This window comes from Euprymna scolopes, chromosome 39 (assembly GCF_053919585.1).
Source record: "Euprymna scolopes isolate OS-2025 chromosome 39, ASM5391958v1, whole genome shotgun sequence".
Classification (NCBI taxonomy): domain Eukaryota; kingdom Metazoa; phylum Mollusca; class Cephalopoda; order Sepiida; family Sepiolidae; genus Euprymna; species Euprymna scolopes.
In genome coordinates this window covers 32987526-33012376 of record NC_136520.1, presented here as the reverse complement: position 1 = coordinate 33012376, position 24851 = coordinate 32987526, and the positions used below count along the sequence as shown (strand labels likewise).

At 33.0% G+C, this 24851-nt stretch overlaps 1 protein-coding gene across 4 annotated transcripts in view; it reads left to right on the top strand.

Moving 5' to 3' along the window:
• Positions 1-24851, top strand: part of LOC145263724 (insulin-like growth factor 2 mRNA-binding protein 2) — a 186993-nt gene that overhangs the window by 1208 nt on the left and 160934 nt on the right. The gene's annotated exons all lie outside the window — the stretch shown is intronic.

Here is a 24851-nt window from a genome sequence, read left to right as displayed (position 1 = left end):
CACGGTAACAAAAGTGCATAAGCACCATAAAAATTAAAAAAACAAACAAACAAACAAACAAAAAAAAAACATTAAACAAATTGATAACTTTTGAAGAATTGCCGGTATTTACGGAGTCTGATTTTTCAAAATGGCCGGTTCGTTCTTGTTTTATTTTTCAAGACGAAAAAAGTATGGTTTCATTGCTTAGTTTGTTTAATTTTAATCTACTATTTGTCCAAGTGAATATTATATTTTTAAATAACGAGTACAGATGTGCAAATAGAATCGTGTGTAAACAAGTATATTTGACGATTGGAATTTGTACATATAAATAGATGAAAATTATGGGCGGGCCTGTTTTCATTTTCCTCTCTTCATCAGAGGTGAACTTCTAGAAATGGCTTTTTTTTTTTTTTTTTTTTTTTTTGACAAAACGAAAGTGGCGTGTATATATTTATAACAAAGAGTATGTTTTCGAATCTAGAGATTCGAAAGTGGCAAAAAATTCGAATCTATAACTAATGCAAAGGCAAGATAAGTTTAAGGTTGTAGTGGTTTTACTCGGTTATGAAAGGTAGAAGTTACTAACTTTTACCTAGCTGGAAAAGTTGGTAATGCACTTTCATTACCGTGCTGTTTAGAAAGCCATTCTTAACATGTGAAGGAGGGTGTTTTCTGGTATTCTATACTATCACTCTTTTAAATATAAGCGATAAGAGTAAAACTTTAAGGTGCTAGTGCACTTTTTGATCCGTGCTATTTTTTAAATAGTATTTTCAAGTTTAAAGTTTTATCTGTTTTTATCAAATTGTAAGGTTAAAGTACAGATGAAGTACAAAACACCCTTCCCTCCCATGTTAAGAACGGCTTTCTAAATTGTTTCAGCACGTATCAAGTAGTGCACTGACAGTGACTGTCCACTGACTGCACTACTAATGCACTGTCACTACACTGCACTAGTACAAACTTTAATTTGAAAATACTATCTAAAAAAAATAGCGTGATAACAAAAGTGCATAAGCACTGAAAAGTTTTAACTGATTTATTGTTTCTACCAATATTGTCTGATGTTCGATTTTTGAACAATAATAGACTCCAACAATATAACCCTCTTGTGTAGACCGTTTTTTTTTTTTTTTTCTATTTCTCGCGTAATGCTCGACACTACTTGTTTTTCGGGTTCGCGTGAACTTTCTGCAGCCCCTCCCTCTCCCATACATTTTTTTGGTAAATATCCAGATACGCTACTACAGAACACCGACCACTCTAATTTGTTTTTTTATAGGTAATTGAGGTCGCTGACAACGAATCTGATAGTTAAATTTGGGGCAAATTTACCGTTTGGATGGTATTTACCCCTGAACCCACGAACTACTTTCCACCATTTTGCAGCTTCCGTTTATGCAATGCTGCTACGCGCATGCACGCTGTAGCATAAACGACGGCTTCACCAAGCAAACTACGTTGGGAGGAGGGGATTTTTTTTTTTTTTTTTCCAGGATAATTTTCTAATTTTCAAAAATACATTATAGCACTTTTTGGGTGGAAAATTTAAAATTAGCTGAAAAAGAAATAAAACAAGAAAAGGAAAGCACTCCAAGTTCGAGTAGGGGGGGGGTAATTTATTTGTGTTTTTTTTTTTTTACCTGGAACATAGAATTTTCAAATTTTCAAAAAGTAACGCACCGACATTTACCAAATAGAACACCATTTAACATTTTCCGAAGATTTTACTGTGTACATTGGGGGCGCGAGCGGGGGGGGGGCGGATGTGATGTTGGGGCGCGCCCCAACATCACATCCGCCCCCCCCCCCCCCGCTCGCGCCCCCAATGTACACAGTAAAATCTTCGGAAAATGTTAAATGGTGTTCTATTTGGTAAATGTCGGTGCGTTACTGACGGAAAAACGTTTAACTAAACTGCAAAAGCACCTATTAAGCCACAAGTTCTATAATTGAATCCCCCTCCCGCAAAAAAAGAATGAAAAACAAAGATGTTTGGTGCTTATGTTTTTGTAAACCACATTAAAAACTACGTGAGACAAAAAACAAAAAAAAAGTCCCAATTTTTTGTACTTTTCTTTAACTGTAAGTCATTAAAAAAATGTCAGTCCGTAATTTTTTGATTGGTACGCCATGTGAGAAGGCAGTTTGCTAGATGAAGCAAGCCATCGTTCATGCTGCAGCGCACGCGCGTAGCATAAACGGAAGCTGCAAATGGTGGAAAGTTATTCGTGGGTTCTGCAAACGGTAAATTTGCCCCAAGTTTGACTATCAGATTCGTTGTCAGCGACCTCAATTACCTATAAAAAACAAATTAGAGTGGTCGGTGTTCTGTAGTAGCGTATCTGGATATTTACCATTTTTTTTTCCTTTTCGTCTATTTCTGCGGATTATCGATTGGTCACTAAATAAAAATTGAAAAAAAAAAATCTATATGTAAAGATTTGTGAGGAGCTCAATTTCACATAGACAACGTTATCGATCCCCCTCCCATTTCTTGAACTAATTTACGATAGCCTCGTTTTGACGTTGGGCCCTTAAACCCACCGCCACCCTCCCACCGCCATTATTTTGATTTTTACTTTGGGAAGTTCGGTCTGCCCACCCCCGTGATTATTTTTTAAAATTTATTTACGACTTTTGGTAATCATTGCTCGGGAAAATAAAGCTACCAGAAGTCGGAACGCAATGGAGTCATGACACGAAAAACGAAACCATATATTAGTTTTAACACTTTATCACGAAACCAAAATTATTTTTGGTAAAACTTGCGGAGAACACGGTTTTAAAAATGGAACGAAATGGAACGAAAATTTAAATTTCGTTCTGCTTTAATGTTTTTTAATTGGCTTTCGGAACATACCCTCAACCTCATGTTAAGAACGGCTTTCGGAATAGACACTCCCAACCTTGTCAGCATACATGAAAATTTTCAGAAGTTAACATGTCGAATGTGACGTTGGGCGCATGCGCAATTAAAAAAAAAAAAAAAAAAAAAAAAAAATTAAAACGGAACGAAGTATTTTTACGACCTGCCCCAGCGTAGTTTAAACACTCCCAACCTTATTTTAAGAACGATTTTCGAAATAAACACCCTCAACCTCAAAAGCCTTCGGGACAAGATCACGGTGTAGTATCTGTTCTTCTGCTGCTGCACTTCAATTTCTTGTTCTGTCAGTGGAGGAGAAATCCTTCACGACTGAGACAATTTTTATTTTTGTTCCTTTTCTCCACGTTAAAAAACGACCCTGGTGTCTTACTGTCCCGTGGGGAGGCATTGTAAATAGGAACACTCTCAACCTCAAAAGCCGTTCATAACCTGGGGGAGGGGGTATTAAAAAAATTGTTCTTAACATGGGGAAGAGTACTTACTTCGCTGGGGCAGGTCGTAAAAAAATACCTGGAACGGAATTTAAATTTCCGTTCCATTTTTAAAACTACCGTAAAACAGAGCGTTCTCCGCAAGATTTACTATTAATTCAGTTTTACCACTGGTTTTACGGCGAAACAAACAAAAAGAACAACAAAAGACAAAACGATATATTAAAGATACGGTGCAAGTGCACTGACGAAATACGCATCGGCTCCGATGTTGTACGCAGTTCGATTTAGGGAGCGCATAGTTTTTCTTACTTATTATGGCTCTTTTATTTTGGCTTGTTCGGATTGTTTTTTGGGGTACTTGTACAGTTTAATCAATACATTAAATAATGAAAATATCGGGAAAAGGTTATATTGTATGTATCCGTTTTGAATTGAAGATCTCCGAAAAAAAAATTTCACTTAATTTGATAGTTTTTTGGTACTAGTGCACTTATTGATCAGTGCTGAAATAATAACGTTATTATTTAAAAAACCATTCATAACATGGGAAGGGGAGGGCGTTTTGTAGCTATTCTATACTTTAACCATACAAATGAATAAAAAATATGTCAAAACTTTAAACTTGGAAATACGATTTAAAAAAAAAAAATAACGCGGATCAGTAAGTGCACTTAGCACCGATTTTTTTTTTTTTTTTACAGCGGAAAAAACATGTTCAAGGCAGCAATCTTGGATTTTTTTTTCTTAATTTGTGTTTGGAGTTTAGAAACGCCATGGGGAGATAACTCCCGTTAAAGCGCCGACTCTCACCCCGTCTTGAATACTAGCTTTTCTTCCTAAAAATCGAACCTTTTGCTCAGTCATAACATTGTTTTTTTTTTAGCTGTAAAACAAAAACTACTTGATGAAATTAAGTGAAATTTTTTTTTTTTTTTTTTTTTTTTTTTTTTTTTTCTCCTCGGAGAACTTCATTCCATAACGGATACGTACAAGTTAAACTTTTTGGTAAATGTTACCTTACGCCACAACAGAATACCGACCACTCTAACTTGTTTTTTTTAGGGGTATTCGAGGTCGCTGACAACGAATCTGATAATCAAACCCGCCGCAAATTTACCGTTTGCATGGTATGAACCCCTAGACCTTGGGACTATTTTGTGCCATTTCACCTCCTTCGGTAGTGTTCTTCTTACATGATACGTTCGCGTGCGAACGGGCGTAGTGAGTGAGGTGTCTTATATCGCGTAGGAATCTTTAAGCGGTAATTTAACGTTTAAAAAAAAAAAAAGTTTATTTTTTGTCTTACATAGTTTTAATTCTTTTTAATTGATCTAAAAGTTTTCACGAGCGGTTTACCAAAACAACCACCAAACATGTTTTTCGTTCACCACCGCCCCCTCCCCAATGTAAACAATTGTTGTGAAATGGTAAATGTCGGCACATTATTTACGGGAAAATGGTTAATTAAACTGCAGAAGCACCTGTTGATGGAATACCCCCCCCCCACACACAAAAAGAACGAAAAACATGTTTGGTTATGTTTTTGCAAACCGAAACTTTATTTTTTGATAAATTAAAAAAACCACATTTTTTAACTTATTTGAAAGATTCCTACGCGATGTGGATACGACACCTAACTACGCTCGTTCGCGCGCGAATGTATTATGTAAGAAAAACAAGTGCTAATTTAGACTTGAACCAATTTTCCTGTTAATAATTACCTCTAACTATAATCTCCGGCAAAAAAAAAAAAAAAAATCCATAAAAAACAAAGAAAAACCAGAAAAAATAACAAAAATTCACAAAGCGCAAAGTTCAAGCCAAAATAAATAAATAAAAAATTTAAAAAACTAGGCCACACACGCAATAATTCTTTCCTTGTAAAAATAATTGTTCCTTAAGGCGAACTGCATACAACATCGGAGCCAGTGCGTATTTTGCTAGAGGGGTAGCACTAGCAGTGTCAGATCGCCATTAAAAATGCGTGATAAAAACTTGAATAATTAGACTTCCTATCTTTCGAAGCTTATAACTACTTAAAAAATGTAATTTAAACTCTAATTTTTTTTTTTTCAATAAAAGGAGCAAAGACCAAATTTTAAAATAACAGGTTTAATAGCAAAATATGCAATATTTGTTTTTTTTTTTTTTTAAAAATCATTTTTCTTTAAAAAAGATTTCAAGAAAATTAACGAATTTTAACTTTGAATATAATAAATATAAATTAAAAAAAATCAATTACCTATAAAAAAAAAATACTAATCAATGGGTACTTCCATTCTTCATTGTTAAGAATTTATCCATATTTATATTTTATATTCCATGTACTTTTTAAATAAAAATTTTTTAAACAAGGATTCAAAAATACTGCAATATCAGATGCTCACAACTGGAAGAAAGGGGAGACAAATGTCGCCCTTTCTTCGAGTTGAGAACTTCGGTGGCCTGTAAGCGCCAGAATTAATCTCCCCTTTCTATTTCTGGCATGTGTTTGCTGTAAACAAGTTAGTATATATGGGCCATCATAACTTGAAAAATGATCAAATTTCACTTATCAGTTTTTGCCGTTTAAAAAAATTTCACTCAACCAATTTTCCTAATGAATAGAAAAATTGATTGATTTTTTTTTTTTTTTAATTGAAAAGGATTTTACTCGTAAAATTCAATTTATTTTATGTAGAAAAAATGGCTGCATGAGCATGCGCAGGCACTTTGTAAACACTTTTTTTTTTTTTAAATAAAATATAGTATTTCTATTTTTAAAAAACTTTACTAGTTTATTTTGGAAGTATATTCCATAAAGAAATTGAACAAACCACTTTAAAGAGAAATTACGCGTTTTGTATATTTTATTCGCAGTTTTATGTTAAGCGTGTCAAAAATTCCCCCAAAATTCTAACACCTAGGGTGGTACTTGTGTACGTCAGCTGACTTACCTTTTAAGAAGTTGATTACGGGGAGGTTGAAAATAAGAAAATGCCTTTCAGAATACACATCTCCAACCTCCATGTTAAGAACAGCTTTCGAAAAACATCCTTTATAGGTTGGACAACCCGTGCACATTGATTAAAGAGACTTTTTATATATATATATATATATATATACACACACACACACACACATACTAGCAAAAGTACCCGTCGTTGACTGAGTTCAAAAACAGCCTACAGAAAATGGACTCTGATTTATGAAAGTATGATAGGTTATGAAAAGGAAGGGTTGTAAAGAGATAGATTTGAATTTGGGGGTATCAAAACCAAAGCAAAATATAAAAGTAAAAATAAAATACATAAACCCCATAATTATACCATACCTGTTCACACTGAAACACTTATCACAATATTCTGTGGATCTATATTAAAAAAAACCTTGTTAAACTTTGTGACATACCTCCATTCTATAGAGGTCAGGCACGAACGCAGACCCCACAATTTTATTATACCATCCCTATTTAAGTTAAAACATACTTATCAAAGTATTATGTACATCTATATCAAAAACACTTGTAAACGTTTTTTTTTTTGTTTTAATTTTTAAATTTATTTCCATACTTTGTGGACCAGGCGCGAACACAGACCCCACAATTTTTATGGACCACCGTTCTGCCAGATCAAACATACCCATTCCTGTGTCTCTATACATCTATCATATGTAATCAGTTTTTTTAAAATAGTCAACCATATAGGAGCCTATTTGTGACCAGACACACACGCACACATTCAGCTTTATATATATATAAATAAAAATTAAATATATTTTTTGGGTTTGTATTACTATACACTAGATACCTCCAACACACGCCAGTTTTATCCCACCCCCGTATGTAACACGATGTAACTAATTTAATATTTTCACCCTAACTTTTTACCATTCAAAAGAAACTTCAAATAAATTAATCTTTAAAAAAATTTTTACAGCATACAAAAATAATGAAAATGCGAGACAAAAGCGTGTTTGCGGTATCGATGCTTTAAAACCACGTTCGTATGTAGTAACGTTTTTGAAACCATAGACACATTCATGTTATAATCTAGCAAAAATCAAATGTCATATCTTCCTGAAATTTTCGATATTTATTCATTATTAAATAAACTTGCATAATAAAAGTAGGTTTCGTTAAATATATTGGAGGAAATATTTTTTAGGTGTTCTACCACTCCCCAGTATTTCATGGTCCGAAAATTTAACTGTAGGTTGATAAAAATTTTAACATTTTGCTTAATATCTGGAAAACTACTTGTTTGCGGCAAAAATATGTGCGTGCTTACTCATACAGAAATGGTCTCCAATGATAAAGGATTACACGTATCTATATACAGGTTTTTCTTGTTCAATGTCCTTGTATTTTGATTGGAAGATGAAAGCAGAAAGAAAACAAACCTTTTAGCCAAAAAAACATGTCCCCCCCCTCACATTTTGCCAGAAAGTGGGTGCTCATAAATTAAATTTATATAGAAAAGTGATCACCCACTTTTTGAAAAATTAATTTTTTCATATGAAATTTCTCTGCGGCAGAAATGTTCAGTAGATTCGTTTTTAGTGCCGTGAAATCTACAGAAAAATGTTTTCTTCTAGAGTGAGACGGGCCTTAAAGGAAAATTTTTACCAAAAAAATATTGGGGCGGGGTACCACTTATGTACTGTCCCCTTCTCGGCTATTAGCACCTTAAAAACTACTTGTCGGCGACAATTTTGAATGTGATATTCAAACTCTACCCGCATACTCCTAAAAACCAACTTTTAAAATCTTTAATTGGTACTCTAGCTCACTGTGACGATTTTATAATACTAAAAACATTTTAAGAATGATGACAAAACAATAACAATTTTTTGGTGCAAAAATAATTATCTGACACTGCTTGCGGCAGATTTAGAGTTGTTTATTCTTGTGGGTGGGGAGGGAAAGAAATATACTTTTTTTAGAAAGAACGGGTGTACAAGGTTACCAGATTGGCTGTCAAACATCGACTGGTTCTAATATGGGGGATAGATTTATTGAAACATTAGAAACTGAACACCTCTAAAAAAATCTTTAAATTTATTTTTATTTTTTATTCATTTATTTTTTTATTTTATTTTAAGATCAATAATCCGGTGGGAAAAAAATTGAAAAAGACAATGATATAAAGCGGTGTGCATTGTATAGGTCCACCAAAATTCTTTGATTACTGAAAACTATCAAGTAATTTGAATAAAATACAAATTTATTTTAGTTTGCAAGCATTTATCAGTTTGAAACCGTCTAAATAAACTTAAAAACTTTATGACCATTTCGGTCCAAGATCAGTGTAGTATCTGGTTTAATGCTACACTGAAGTTTTTGTCCTTAGTCATTTTAGAGGAAACCCTTCTGTAATATAAATCTCACCTGTCTGTTTAAATGTTTGTATGTCTGCCTAAAACTTTCGACAGAAGCAACGGATTTTCACGAGATCAATATCGTTTTGAAGCTTGACCCTTTGGACAACAAATATAAAAAAAATGGCTAAAAATATTAATTCCTTCACATTCAACTTGGCACCTTTTTACAGGGAGGGGTCACTTTGTCACTGATATTTTCAAAAGCTTAATTTAAACCTTTGCCACTTTTTCCTCCTTCGCAGTACGGGTTTGAACCTGCCTGCCTACTACCACTTTTTTATTTTTTGTTCAACACACACCTCCAAACACCCAGGCTAGTCTATACTAAGGCAATTTTTACTTTTGCCTATTTCCAGAGTGCCCACTCCCATTCCTTGTCATTAGCTTAGACAGTTTGCTATCAACAGATAAAGTCAATCAAAAAGGCAACGAACAACAGGTGGGATAGCAGCTCCGGTTAGCCCATCCATCTGGACCATCAAGTATGGCTCTAGCTTCATCTGTGAACAGAACCTGTTGGAAGTCTGTTTTCATGTATTTTTCTGCCCACACAATAAGTTTTTTTTCTTACGAGTTTGGTTTGGAAATGGGCTTCAAGACACTGCATCTAATCTTTCTGGACAACTTTGGCAAAAATGGAGGCGCTGGTGCCATTTGGTTCCCTATTAATCTGCCTGCGTATTTCTCGCATATCACAAGGGGAAAATGCTTCTTGTGCCCTTATCTTTTCGTGATGTGGTGTTGGGTTCTTCCGCAAAAGAAACCAAGGTTCTCTTATCCCTTCCCATTTCCTTGGCTAAATCCAGAAGAGTCGCTCCCTTTGTAAGGCCTGCTACAATCCTCTGCTTTTCAGTAGCAATCAAATGCCCCCCCCTTTTTTTTTTTTTTTTTTTTTTTTTTAAAGCATTTTCACCAACTTGCAATAAAGTGAGAAACAATGAAAATGGCAGCAAAAAGCAAATGCCTATAACTTTTGAAAGATATTTTGGTAGCTTATCTTCTTGGGAGTACTATCAGTATGCAAAATTTCAATTTTTTAGGATTTAATATTATTGAAGTTAAAAAAAATTATGATCTGCAATAAAGTGAGAAATACAATTTACTTTCAAAATGATAGCAATTAAATACTAACGGCTGGGGAAAGGTGTTTGTCTAGCCGCACTGATGAGTTGTGATACAACGAAACAGTACTGTATGTGGATGACATATATATATATATATATATATATATCTCTATATCTACTGTAATACTGGGTTATTAAACCAGTCTCGGCACCATATTGACACCTCTTCATGAACCCCTCCTTTCAACTTTTCTCTTAGGAAGTTTTGTGAAACTTGTCCAAAGCGCTCTGTTTTGGGGTCGTTTTAAAAATGGAATGAAAATTTAAGTTATTTTCTGTTTAAATCCCCCCCCCCCCCAAATTGCTCTGGTCCCACATTTTACTTAAATGTTTGACAAACAATTTTATAATTTTCCAGTAAGGAAGTTTAGGTTTCTCAAATGTCTACTTTCTCTCACTCATACTGAAACAGCATCTTTTCCTTTTTCCGAAAGCTGTTCTTAACATGGGGAGGTTGGGGGTGTTTATTCTGAAAGCCGTTCTTAACATGGGAAAGTTTGGGTTAATACCTGTAAATAATTGCTTTTTACAGGTAAGTCTTTAGTAGGACAAGCGGGCCACATTGACCAAATTTTCTTGCTCTCCAAATTTTTATTGTATAAAAATTCTTATATTTGCAAACTGTGTTATCCATTTTTTTAAATTAAAATTATTTTATCATTATGCTTTTGATAAGATCTATCGGAAGTTTATTTCTTTGTTCAGAAACAAAGTAACTTTTCCTTCACCCATTTTTAAAAAAAATTTGTTGGAAATATATATAACTAGCAGGGGTACCCAGCGTTGCCTGTGTGTGTGTGTATAAGGAGGGGTGTGGGGGTAAAGTAAAAAATAAGCGAAGTAATAACCCTATTTGAATATAAAAAAATGTTAAACTTCAAGAAATCAGCAAAACCAAAAAAAACAGCAAACTTCTTTAAAAAGAAATTGGAAAAGCATAAATGAAGGGAAAAAAATGGACATGTTCAGAAAAACAAAAACACAGCAAAAAAAGTCCATTGTGCGTCCATTCCAGTTTTTTTAAGCACCTACAAAGTAAAGAAAACCCAGACTGATGTTCTTTTGTAACTGTCCCTTGTGGACAATCCCGCAACGGTGTTAAGTGGTGGTGGGGGAAGGAGGAATTTATTAGAGAGAAAAGATTTTACCACTTCCATTGATTTTAACCGATTTTGGCAGTGAACTCTCAGCAGAAAGAATATAGGAATCTATGATTATCGAGGAAGTGGATGGGTAATATGCCTATAACACCTCAGATATTGTGCTGCAGTTTATGCATATTACATTTGCATGAAATGTCTTTATTTTTAATCCTATTAAGGTAAAAATCAGAGGGAAAATTAGTTCATTTTGTGTGTGTGTGTCAGTCAGTCAGTCAGTCAGTCAGATTTTACCTATACTTCCATAGTTTCAATTGCACCACGTGGTATGTGTGTTATTACATTTAATTAGTTTTCTTTTTAATCCCATGTACTTTGTTCTAATTTCATAATTTAAGTTAGTTCGAATAGTATGTGTGAAACTAGATATTTAATTTCAGGCTGATCGGTCTGACAAAATATGTAAGTGAAGATTCATAATACAAAATACACAAACAAAAGATCTTTTATAAAGATCAGCCCCTATAGATGACAACATCAGCCCAATGCAAAGATGCTCACATAAAATTAAACTTTGGTTCCTGAAAAACAAAAGCACTCGATTTATTAACAACTAGCGGGGGCGGGGGTCACCTGGCCTTGACTAGGCATAAAACACGCTTAAATATATTCTTATTCATGCAGATTTCGTAATACAGAGCCAAGTCTCTATTGAAAATTATGAATTTAGGTAAAAATGGCACCAGTATAAATAGCAAAAGTGAATAAATAGGTAAAAATAGCACTTTAACAATGGAAATTAGGACCATTGGAGAAGTACAGGTTAAGCTCTCCTTCCTCTAGATTAAAATAGGGCTAAGACTCCCCCCCCCCTCAAATTGTATAAGTATGTACACCGGTAGGAGTGGGGGGGGCTAGACTTTTTTTCTTTTGAGGGGCCTAATTAAGGTCAATAATGCTTTCTGCTAGTTTGAGCATTTCTTTTAGCAATCCAGTGTGAAAAGTATTTGTGGATATAGATATAAGGAATATTACACTTAATTGCTTGTATATCCATTCTTTTTCATGATTTATAACCCTAGCAAAGGCAGGAGCCACCACCACAGGACTGATATTTATTATGCTTGTTTTCTTTTTATGCTCTGTAATTTTTACCAGCTGCTAAGAGAAGAGGCCCCTCATCAATATTGAACCAAAAATTGTAGTTCAATTTGAGAAAATTTTTTCTCAATAGAGAATGATTCTTAGGTAACATTATTTTAGCATGTTCCACACTATTCTGCATAAGTATCCAGAGCGCTAATAACAAATTTTCTTTCACAACAAAAAAGTAATAATTGCGAATTGGGGAGAAAACATAAACAAACAAAACAAAAGCAGAAGAGTACCCAGTTAGCATGTTTGATCAGATTCAGTTCTTGATATTAAAGTTTATCAGTAATCTAACTTCCGGCAAGCAATTTCCCATCCATAGTTTATTTATTAAATTGTTAGGTGAAAGTATAGAATGTTTAACAAATAACCCCCCCCCCCACACACACACACTCTTCAGTTTCTGCAGATTATTGAGAAAGCCATCCTTAACTTAGAGGCTCAATTATGGGTTAAAAATAAAACATACTGGAAGAAACCCACCCAATAAATGCTATAACATTTATTGGGTGAATTTCTACTTTTATAGGCATCTAAAGTTGTGTGTAGAAACACAATACCAGCGACGTCATCATTTGGTGTGTACATTATTTTCTGTCGCTTCTACGGATGCTCAGCAGCACTATAATGGTTAATGGAAGAATTTTATTTATTTATTTTTTTTTTTTTTTAAGATGCAAAAATAAAGTTGACACTCCTTCAATTCAAGCAATCAAAACAAATATTTTTTTAGGCTGATGCTGAATTTCTAATTTTAACATTGCTAATAGTCTTTTTTGTATTTTTAAATATTGGCAGTTTATTTGAAGCTTCTTTTAAATGTTAGTTAGGATGATATTAAATTAGTTACATCATATTACATATATGTGGGGGGGGTTAAATCTGTGGCTTGCGTTGGAGGTACCTATTGTTTCATTTTTAAGTCCTTAAGACTCCAAAGATATAACTCTATCCATGGTGGTGTTGGTTATTTTTTTCTTGTTCTCGCGTAACGCTCGACACTTGTAATTTGTAAATCAATTTCACCAAATTTCTGCAGTATAATATTTTTTTTTTTTTTTAAGTAAAAACTTTTTTGGTGCAAGAAAATTATAAGTAGGGACTGCCAGCGATTAAAATGATTGAATGAAATTTCTATTTCAAGATTTAATAAAATAAATTTAATTTAGGTAAATATGGCAGAGGTAAAATTTTGTTTAGGGTTTTTTCCAGATTATAAATATTTATCTATAATATGAATCTCACCTGCCTGTTTAAATGTATGTATGTTTGTATGTCTGCGCAAAACTTTCGACAGAGGCAACAGATTTTCATGATCAGTATCGTTTTGAAGCTTGACTCTTCGGACGACATATCGAAAAATTGCTAAAAATTCCTTCACTCTCAACTGGGCCCTTTTCTACAGGGAGTCACTTTTTTCGCCGATATTTTCGAAAGTCAACCTCTCTTTTCGATTGACTAGCCTAGTTAATATTTAATTAAATAAAACGTTAGCATTTCTTTCCGATGCTTCTACAGAATTTGAACAAAGCCAGACTTTTTCCAAACTCAAGCTAAGAGGCTTACTCCTATTAGGGGAATGGGACCTTAGCTTGCATTTCTCGAATGGTCTTAATTTTTTTGTTGCTAAAGTGCCATTTTTATCAAGCACCAAAAATTATATTGTATCTAATATATAGTAGTGATTTCAAGATTTAAAAAAAAAAAAAAAAAAATTTGGGTGCCATTAACTAGAATCGAAACCAAAACACCTAGTGCTCCAGCTGTATTCCCTACCATTTAAGCTATCGACAAATAAGAATTTAAAATGAAACCACTTCAAAATATGAATGAATTTGCACATGCGCAAAAGCAATAAAGTGATAGAAATGTCAGCAAGTTGAAATGAATATTTTGCATTACAACTTGACAACATATTTCTGTATGCATTATTCGTCCATCCAAACAAAGATTTTGCTCATTATAAACCATCCTTGATGTATGATTTCTATTTTCTGTCAATTTCAGTGTTATGTGACCAGTAGTTCAAGAGTTTATTGGTTAAATATTTACATATGGACAAGCATCTGTTTTATTGATATAGACTGCATTTTTTGGAGGGTGGTGGTGGCTTATAATAGCCAACAAAACAAAGGGTGAAAAAATAGCCAACTAAAATGTTACCAAAGGTAATGTAGGTTTCTCTTCTATCTACCTTGATAAGTTTTTGTTTTAACTTGTTTTAAAGCATTTACTTTAAAACAAAAGTAGTGTGAGGTCTGAAAACAAAATAATGGCTGTTTCATTGTAGTCGTTTAGATTTTCGATAATCACTCAAAATTGAAAATTAAGCGAAAATACTAATAGAAACCAATAAATGTTACTGTTCATTCGAAAATGTTATGTTCTCCCAGTATTTTTGATTTTTGAGCGATTATGGAGGGCCCAAATAATTTTAAGGAAACATTCTTTCTCAACAGATTTGGCACTATTTGTTTTGAACTAAAACACTTTCAAATAATTTAAAACACAAACCTTATGCGAGTATGTAGAAGAGTAACTTATCTTGCCCCAAACATTTATTGGATATTTTTCACTATATAGAAAACAAAGCTAAGAAGAGAATGAAAAACAAATCTGTTAAAGTTTTTAGTGTTTTAATTTATTCTAAAGCATTTATTCAGTTTGAAAAAGTAGCATCAAGTGTTATGCGAAAACAAGAAAAATGTCCGACAGGAAAGGGTTATCTTTAGAGTCTGAATAATTGCTCAAAAATAGAAAAATAATACTGATAGAAATCCATACATTACTGTGGATGTAGAGCAACTGCGAATTTAGCAGAGCCAACAAACGGAAAAGTGGTCGAAAAACAAATTATTAATGTTATCAAAGGCAAGATAAGTTACTCTTTTATCTATCTGGATAACTTTTGTAGGTTTTAACATGTGAAAGTTCTTTATTCGGTTCGATAAACGTCTAGTTGGTAAGGTAAACTGACAAACATGTTAACATTTTTTGTTATACTTTATCTATAGTAAAAAAAAAAAAAAAAAAAAAAAAAAAAATTTACATAATTGATTTTTCTCATTTATCAATCTAAAGGCAATAATTAATGGTCAATGTGCACTAGAGTACCAACTAAAAACTTATCTTTTAAAGTTAAATTTTTAAAGGTGTTTGGGTCTGTATTCCATATTGTTTTCATTGGTCGCCATGTTTTTTTTTTTTTTTTTTTTTTTTTTTTTTTTTTTTCCATGCAAAAATTGAATGCTTTTCTGTTGAGGCTATGTTCATCAATTGGTTGATCAATTCCTTTCCCCATCTTAGTCAAACACAAACTGTGGCTCAGATATCTCCAACTCGCTGTTATGAACTGTCCAATTGGTGCAAACCCAAGACTGCCTGCAAATTGTTCATAACCATTGTAAATTCAAAGTGCTCGCAAACTAACTATCTCCAGTCCTTTTGTTTCTGTTCAAACCATACCCTGATTTACAACCTTACTTCGGCTTTCGTGTGTGTGTGTGTGTGTGTGTGTGTGTGTGTGTGTGTGTTGAACAACTTTCTATTTTGCTGATTAAATATTTCTTTTTCTCTTAACATTTGAGGGGGAGGAGGATATCGATAGTATCTGACAAGGATTCCTGAATATCCGACTGCCATTTTGGATTCAGTTTTTAAACGTCTCTTGCATTGGAAACAAGTTTGTAAATGGCTACCATTTTGACACAACCAAGTATAATCTCGACTGTTATCTCAGATCTAATGTTAATATTGACGTATTTTAGTCCTTATCTTCAAATTCCTGAGTAATCATAAAAAATTATTAGTTGTGTAAAAATGTATTTTCAAGCTCTAATTTGAAGCAAGTTTTTAGTAAGTACTTCCTGTAATTCATTTCATTTCATATTTTGACCATACAACATATGGCGATCATGTAGTTAACAACCGAAAAATCAAAAATATAAGATATACAAATAACTTTTAACCCAACGGCAACATATTAAAATTAAATTTTCTACCGACCTATATAATTTTAAAATTCTGAAATTGTAAGCTTTTCAAAAATGTTTGTTATTCTTTTGGTAGAGGGCAGGTGTCTAATTTCAGGCTAAAAGAAAAAGGGCTTAACGTAATCTGACTGGCCACCATCCCAGACTTGAGGTTAATGGGTAAAGGTCAAAATTAGAGGTAGGTTAAATTTTTTTTTTCAAAAAAGGCGATTTAATATTGTGTATAGACAATATAATTAAAAAACTTATTTAAGATTGACATTGGTTGATTAATTAATACATGAAATCTGAAGAAAAACTTTTAAAATAAATAAATATATGCTAGTATTCTGGTCTCGTTTCCTTCATGACGTCATATTTGCTAGGATAACTTGGTAATAAGCCTAGGTACTAGTGTTGGGACTATTAATCAGAACCTTTAAGGGTATTGGGATTGGAAATTTTGGTGCCCATTTTCCGGTGCCAAAAATGATTTTTAATTTTAAAACTTTACTTTTGCTGGTACTAATGATAAATGTTTATAGGTTTTAAACAATCATTAAATTAAAATCTTTAGACCCCCCCCCCCAAAAAAAAAACCCCAGATTTAAACAGAATCCAATTCAAAGTATAATCGGTAATTTTATTGGTGACTACTTTGAAATAGTCACATCACTATGTACCAATTTGCTTAAATATTTTTTTCTATTAATGTAATACTAACTTGATCTTAACTTTAAAATGTTCAGAATGTTTATTGCTTCTATTGCATTTTGAAAAAATATTAATTTGCCTCTAATCTTGATATTTACCAATTAAAGGTAATTTATTTTTGGAATACTGATCCTTTTAAGTCTGCAATTAACGACTATGTAAAAGTTGTAATGACATTAGTTCTTGGGTATGACTGGTGCACCTGCAAATGATTCATGCCTTCATTTTTTTTAGAGTGAACTATAATACTTGAAGGAGTTAACCGTTACCATTTAATCTTTTATTCAAGGAAATTTATCTTCCATGGTTCAATTGCAGTCACAGTATAAAAATGCTATCTATATTCATAGATTAAAATGTTTTTTACATCCGCTCATAATATAATAGTTTTCTTTTCAATTTTTGCTATAGATTTATTTGATAAAACACTGTACTCATATAAAAAGAAAATCGGCTAAATTTTTGAATTTACGAGATTCCCCAGTGCATGCTCACATACATGGCCATAGTAAAATTAAACCCTCATGTTTTCCCCTCTATCGACCTAAGCAATAACGTGCAGCAAACGTGCATTGAATGACTTCAACGGATACACCATTGCAATTTAAGATATTGCACTTCACTTAGCTGGTGTTTGCAGTCTCAAAATATTGTGTATCCACAAGTGTTGGGAACATAAATATAATAAACATACATTTTGTCTTTTTTGTTTTCTATTTAAACAAACTGAGCCACAGCAACGCGTACCGGAGTACAGCTAGTTTATTATAAAGCTAATTCTTTATTATATTGTACCCAATATAGTAGATATAACATGTTAAAAAAAAATAAAATAACTTAGGTGCTGTCAATTAGAATCGAAACCAAAACCTATAGCTCTCCAGCGTTATTTGTTATCAGCTGAGCTAAATCTATATGTATGTCATAATTTTAAAAATTAAAGCAGTAGAACCTATATTTATATCTGTGCATGCATAGGAGAGGCATGTTTAGTTGACTTCTAAGTTCCAATTTTTTCAATTTTGACCCCCCCCCCCCCAGCTACTTCTGCTGGCTAAAAACCAAATTGAATTTATTTCGCAGATCAGAATCCTCTATATATCAAATTTAAAGTTTGTAGATCAGAAATTGACAGTTGTTCAGTGGACTGTTGCACACACACACACACGCACGCACGCACGCACGCACGCACGCACACGATGAGACCATTCCAATATTTTTCCATTCTATCCTAAATTACCAATTCCGATACAATTGCAGATTTTAATCTATAAATATAAAAACGAAAATGTATGTGTGTGTGTTCGCTTTTTTCAGAGAAGCGGTCGGTCGGTTCACAATTAAAACTTTTTATATTACATAAATCGTAATATCTCGGTTAACAACGAAGCTCGCCTGTCTATTTAATTTGCTCGATTTCGGGAAGATAAGTATTCAACATTTGTCGCTTGCCGCATGTGTGTTAGTCTTTTTCCTATAACATCTTGGGAAAATAAAAATCCCGCAGTCAGACTTGACCTCATTAACTCATTAAAACGGGCACCTGCCAAATCCAAGTAATTAAATAAATTCAAACGTGTTTCCGTTAGCATGTCGCGGTGGGGCAATCGTTAACGTCGCATGTTTTTTTTTTTTTTTTTTTTTTTTTTTTCCACACACTTTAATTTACAACTTTGCCTCAACGGTTCGGATTCGATCTTACCTACCAAAACATTTTTTTTTTTTTTTAACCCCCCCACCCCCGGAGTTTCCACACACACCTCCAAACATCCGGGCAACGCCGGGTACCCCTCGCTAGTTCTTTATAAATCTCTGCATATTTAACTATAAAATGGTTGGGTTATTTTTTTTCCCCAATTATCATAAAAACAGGGTAAATGTGCCTATATTTTCTCGAATGGAAAAAACACGTGAGGATGATTTATAGATTTAAGCTTTACTAATAGTTTAAAATCAAGTAATATTTTATTACTACCAGCAGTGGAAGATTTTTTTTTTTTTTTTTTTAAACAAAATCAAATAAAAGATAATTAAAGGAATCGTTTTTGGCATTTGAAAATATGCACAATTTTTCCAATATTGATTCCAGTATCGTTAAAAGTTCCCAATTCCGATTAATCGTCCCAACACTGATTTCATATCTAAATGCCATTAAGCCAGTTTTTTCTATATTTGCATTTTGTATAAAAGAATGAGAAGCATTTATCTTCGAAATGCCATGATCTAAACAGGTTTTTTAATTTTCCCTTTAACTTTTCCTTATTGTTCTGATGATATAAGTTATAACTTTTATTCCTCATCTTTCATTTAATATATGTGTGTGTGAGGAAACTTCTCAACCTATATACTCAACGACTTTTTAATTTACAGATTTGAAATTTGGTATATAGGATATTCAAACATGTGGAAAACTTTTTAATTGGATTTTATTCGGATAAAAGGGATGCTAAGGGGTTAAAATTAGCAAATTAGTACATGGAGGCCATCGGATTTTTATCGGTTTTCAATTGTTTCATGGCTGTGCATGCACGGTTGAGAAACATGATGGCTTCATGTTAAAAATAAGATTTTTGAAAACGCTTTGGAAATGTAATGTAGAGCTGGTGTAATGGTTGTTAACCTACTTGATTCCATGTCTTTAGGCATTGGTTTTGGTCTCAGCCTGAGTATATTTGTTTTTTACTTAAAAGAAGTGAACTGTTCAGAAAAAAGATAATTGCCGCATACACATGCCTCAGTTTCTATATAAATTCTTCCCAACTTGCTCTCCCTTGCTCGCTTTTTACTTTTTTTTTTTTTTTTTATGCCAAAAAAAAAAAAACTTCACGGCAATGCAGAAGAAAAAACAGTAGCAAGTCAATATTTACCATTGAAGTCTCAAGTTCTATCTGTCATGATTACAGTGTGATAATATATACTTGAGGATGAGGTTAGTGAATATAAGTTGGTAGTATCGTAATCATTAATGGTGTGAATTAGGTAGCATTTGATTATTTATGGGGACGGCTCAACAAGAACTTGTTTACATTGGATTTGAAGGCTACCATGTTTTATTCAACCGAGAAGCAGGTCAGCAGAACAATATTCCACAGGTGGGCAGTTCTGGGAAGAAGCTTTGTTCATGGAATCTGCATTTAAATTTAGGCACAGATAAAAAATGGAGGAAATCATATATAATGGTTGTAGTTAGTCAAGTGTTTTTTTTTTTTTTTTTTTTTTTTTTAGTTTGGCAAAAGGAAACCATAGACTGGAATTCGGTTCAACACATTTATCAAAGAATCAATGAAGTTAGTTTGGAAGTCAATTTCTAGAAGCTGTCAAACACGTGCCCACATTTAAAACACAAAATGAATGTGATGTTTTCATGGAAATATTTTTTTTATACTAATTTAATATAACGACCCCACTCTCCCTTTCTAATGGTCATTTCTATTTTGTGATTTGTTTATGTAAAAAGGAAGGTCATTTTTAAACCTTTATTCAATGAAGTTTTAAATAAAAAAAATTACTTGATTTACAATCCACAAAATAATTACTTCTTGATAAGCTAGACATTAAACATTGTTTGCCTTAAACAAAAAACCATCTGCCTTATAATTATACACCATAACTGAAAGGGATAGGTTAGGATATTGTGCCTCTAAACTAGAGCAGTGAATACCTTTTAGAGCATACGCCCCCAATTAGGCAATATTTTTTTCATTATTTTTACTTTTGACTTAGATAATGGTATGAGAAATTTAAAAAAAAAAAAAAAATGCCCTGTGATAAAACATCTGTTTAGCTATAACCACCGCTAACAATTTTCCTTACTCTCTACCTGTGCCTAAAACTAAATGCAAATTGCATAAACAAAATTTCTTTCCTAGAACTGTTTGCCTGTAGAACTCTTATGTGGCTGCTTTCTGACTGACTATGATATGGTTGTTTTCAAGTCCAATGTAAACAAGTTAAACCACCTTAAATGATCAGATTTTACCTAGTGTTGTCTCTCTGATTTCCTGACACTCATTAACCCTTACCCGAGTGACCCTTTGGGACTTAATAAGCAGTTACTACCTTCTAAAAAAGAAATAGGATAGCCTTGGATGTTGTACTTCCAAACTAAGGCGATGAATACCTTGTAAAGCATTCTGTACCTCTTAAACAAAAACAGGATACATAAAGTCTATACATGTCCGAACATGTAGTTTTCTTCACTGCTATTTGCAATAGTTACTGTTAATCTAACTCCAGCTTCATTGTTTGCATACAACTTTATATTATGCTGTTCTATGCTGATAACATCAACAAATTAGAATATTATTTGCTATTCTCTCGACTGGTAGTCTTCATTTAAAAATTTTTATTTTTTTATTTTCCCTTTATCCCTACAAGTTTGCTTTGGGTGAATACAGATGCTGAATATAAAATTGTGCATCCTTGCATCTCTAAATAGGTATTACAAACCATAGATATTTGTTATAATGGAATGACCTCCGTACAATAATATACAGACAATATAGATACATTCCTCCGGGGAATCAGTTCGAAGACAGGGAGACAGTCTCATCTTTTATCCCCTTTGTAAATAAACCTTTGTATTAACCCTAAGTGAATGTCCTGTGTTATGATTAAAGCTAGGACAACAGCATATTCTTTTCATTGTTTTAACTCTTGAGTGTATGCCCATTGATATCTTATGCTTTTATATAGACTGATGTGGTTCGCAGTTGATTAACTGTCAGATATATATTCGAAGGTCAAAATAATGAAAAGAATATTCTGTTGTCCTAGCCCTAGTTATGATTATCTAAAGATATATCGGTATTACAAACCAGCGAGTTTAGTGTATAGAAATGAATAAATATAGAGAAATTTCCTTCAATTTATACTTGTGATAACTTTTTTGTAGTTATTTTGATATTTGGATGTAAACAAAATTTAATTAGTAATGTTGACACTTTCCGGCTACAGAAACAAAATGAAATTTAAGTTTATGTAGAAATGGAAACTGACTGAAAGTAAAACGAAATCTGAAACTGAAAATTGAAGAGTAAAATGTAATTATTAAAATGAAGACTAAAATTTTGACAAGATTTTAAAAAATTTTTTTATAAGTTTTATTTTAGGCAGGAGAGCGGCAGTTTGTGTTGGTGCCAAAAAGGAAAATGCTATGGTCATGATGGGCTTTGTATAGAGTTTCAAGTTGTCTTTCACAAAAACATCCTTATTCTATTACACCATAGTCCATGGATTAGAGAAAACAAATGCACAGGCTTTAATGACAAACTGTATTTTAAAACAAGATCTCTGAAATACAATTTAATTTCTTAGTAATTAAAGAAAAATGATGTAATACATTCCAATTTTTCAAATAATTCTGAAATTCAAAAAAATTGTGACATTGTGGAGGGGGGGGGGCTTTGCCTGGTTGTTGTAAAAAAAAAAAGAAAAAAGACTTGGGTGGCATCAGCCAGAAGCAAAACCGAAAGCAAAATTTTGTAAGCAAAAAAAATTTTTTTAAATTGTGCACTGGGTGCGAACTCACATAACTTAAGTGAGTAAGCAAACGCCTTATTGATGGACCCAGGAAGACACAAATGTTATAATGTAGCAAATTTAGCTATTTAAAATGGAAGAACATAAAGACAGTTCACGCATACGCGGTTTGCAAACAGTGTTGAAAGCCAGGTTTTTATCTGACCCCCTCCCCTCAAACAAAACATTTCTGCACAAAATAGAGAAATTTTTTCCAATGGTTTTTTTTTTTTTTTGTCCGAGAGATTGCTCTTTCTAATGATACCATGTTCGTGCCTATACGATATAGATGAGATAAGCTTTTATCAGGGACGAACACAGACGTTTGAGATTTATATAATAGAAGATGAGCTAAGATTAACTAAATTTTCTTAATTAAAAATTGGTCGATAAACGGACAAATCTCGAGGATTGACTTTGGTCCCTACATAGGGCACATCTGCTACCCCCTCCAAAAATATTTTACCTTATGGCTCTCCAGTAGTGTTATCAAACACCACCTCCCTTAGAAAAACAAAAGAAGCTAATATACATTGATCTCCTTACCCCTACAGTTTTGCCTTTTGTCTTAATTTCTTGTAAATATTATTTTTAGGAAGATAATACCATTCTTTCATTTAATAAAATGCAAGAAAATTTATAGGGTATCTTTGAAATATTAATTTAAATCCCAGAAAGTTTTTATTTTAAAACTGACCAACAGTGTTAAAGACGGGCTTAGACCTGATGCTCTTAGAAGATTAAATCTGGACAGTTAGAGGAAGATGTGCAGAATTGAAAACTTTGATGTGAAAGCGTTGAAAAAAAAAAAAAAAATGGACGTTTCGATTAGATGTAGAACTTGGGTAGCTGGTTCAGTTTGTCGGGAAGGGCAAGGGAAACATGGGAGGAAGTGATAAGGATGGACTTGAAAGCAATAAAGACTTGGCTAGGTATAGGTCAGTTTAGAAGTCAAATTTCAAGTCGTCCAACGCATACCAGCATGTAAAACTGACATTTGTCAATGTGGCCTGGTTATCCCACAGAAGACTTACCTGCAAAGGGTGTTAATTCTGAAAGCCATTCTTAACATGGAGAGGTTGGGGATAATACTCCTAAAAAGCAGGTAAGTCTTCAGTGGGACAACATTACATTGACCCGAACATTAAACGGAATTGGCTGCCACCACATTTGTTAATCACTATGAAAAATTTCTATCAAGGAACACAAACCCTAACCTGAATTCTGCGTGACCAACGTACCGTTCCAACATTTGAAAAGACTACCGTAAAAACAAGACTTCAACTGATTCTATGCTCCAACAACATGGAAAAAAAAAGACATACTGAGGATGAAGTGTATCTTCGAAATAGATTTATTAATTGCACACAAAATAAATCTGTTTATTTTGTAATGCGTTGTTTTGGCTTCAAACGTATCTAATACATATTTATTTTGTTAGTTTTAATTTTTCAAAAATTTCTTTCCTTGATTTCATCAAAATTAACACTGATTATTTTGATTTGAATGTCGAGATAAAAATTGATAATCTTAAAGCAATCTTTAAAAAACAAAATTATAGATTGGACCTTGTCTAACCATGTTGAACTTGCCTTTTTATTTGTACTTGGTGTCAGATATGAAGTTAAGATTAACAACTCACAACAAACGGATTAATATAAGCTTTGATCTTATTCAATGCTATGATGTACATTACTAGTTGTACCTACCTGCAATTGCCCGGGATACAGTGGAGTCATTTCACATTTTAATTTGTTTGCACATTTTTAAATTCATGATATACAAACTATAATCAATTTATATCTAATTATCTCCTTTGTTGATTAATATTTTCCAATGATTATTTAAGTTAGCAATTGTATTATTCATCTGGTGTACATTGCTTAAATACTTAAAAATATTTATTGTATAGACGTCAGGCGTGAGCACAGACCCCATGATACTATTATCACATTTGTTGAAAGTGAAACTTAACTAAGTACTCTGTTTCAGAATACATCTGGTTATAGAGAGGAGTGATACTCAATAATTGCTATAAGCCCTCAAATCCTATTAAATGAAAGTAAATTGATTTATTTACGTTTATCAATGTTTGTGGATTTTATTTTAACTATAGGGAATATAGTTGCCTCAGAAGTTCATTTTTGCATTGGCCACTGATATCTAAAAGATAGATATTTGTAAATTTATATTTCAGTTACCACAAAAATACATAACGTTTTATTTTATTTTTTAATTCATCTATATATATATATATATATATATATATATATAAGGCAAATGCGCGCACATTTTTTGTATGTCTCAGGCTTTTTTTCGCCGACGCTCCCGGGGGGGGGGGTTACTATCGCTTAGAACTGTTTATATAGCCCCTAGATAATAATATCTACGATTTTGGAATGCGGGTCGCCTCTAGATTTATTTACAGCGACTTTTACAAAATTATTGCTATTTCAGCCCGTCTTGTGTTCGTTCAACTTTTTTGTATAAAACTGAAACCAATTCAAAGCTAAGGCATGTTCTCGGCAATCGCACCGAGAAACGTCCAGAAGCAATCAGCTTTGATCAATGTGGGCCAAACTCCTAATATCAGACAATTG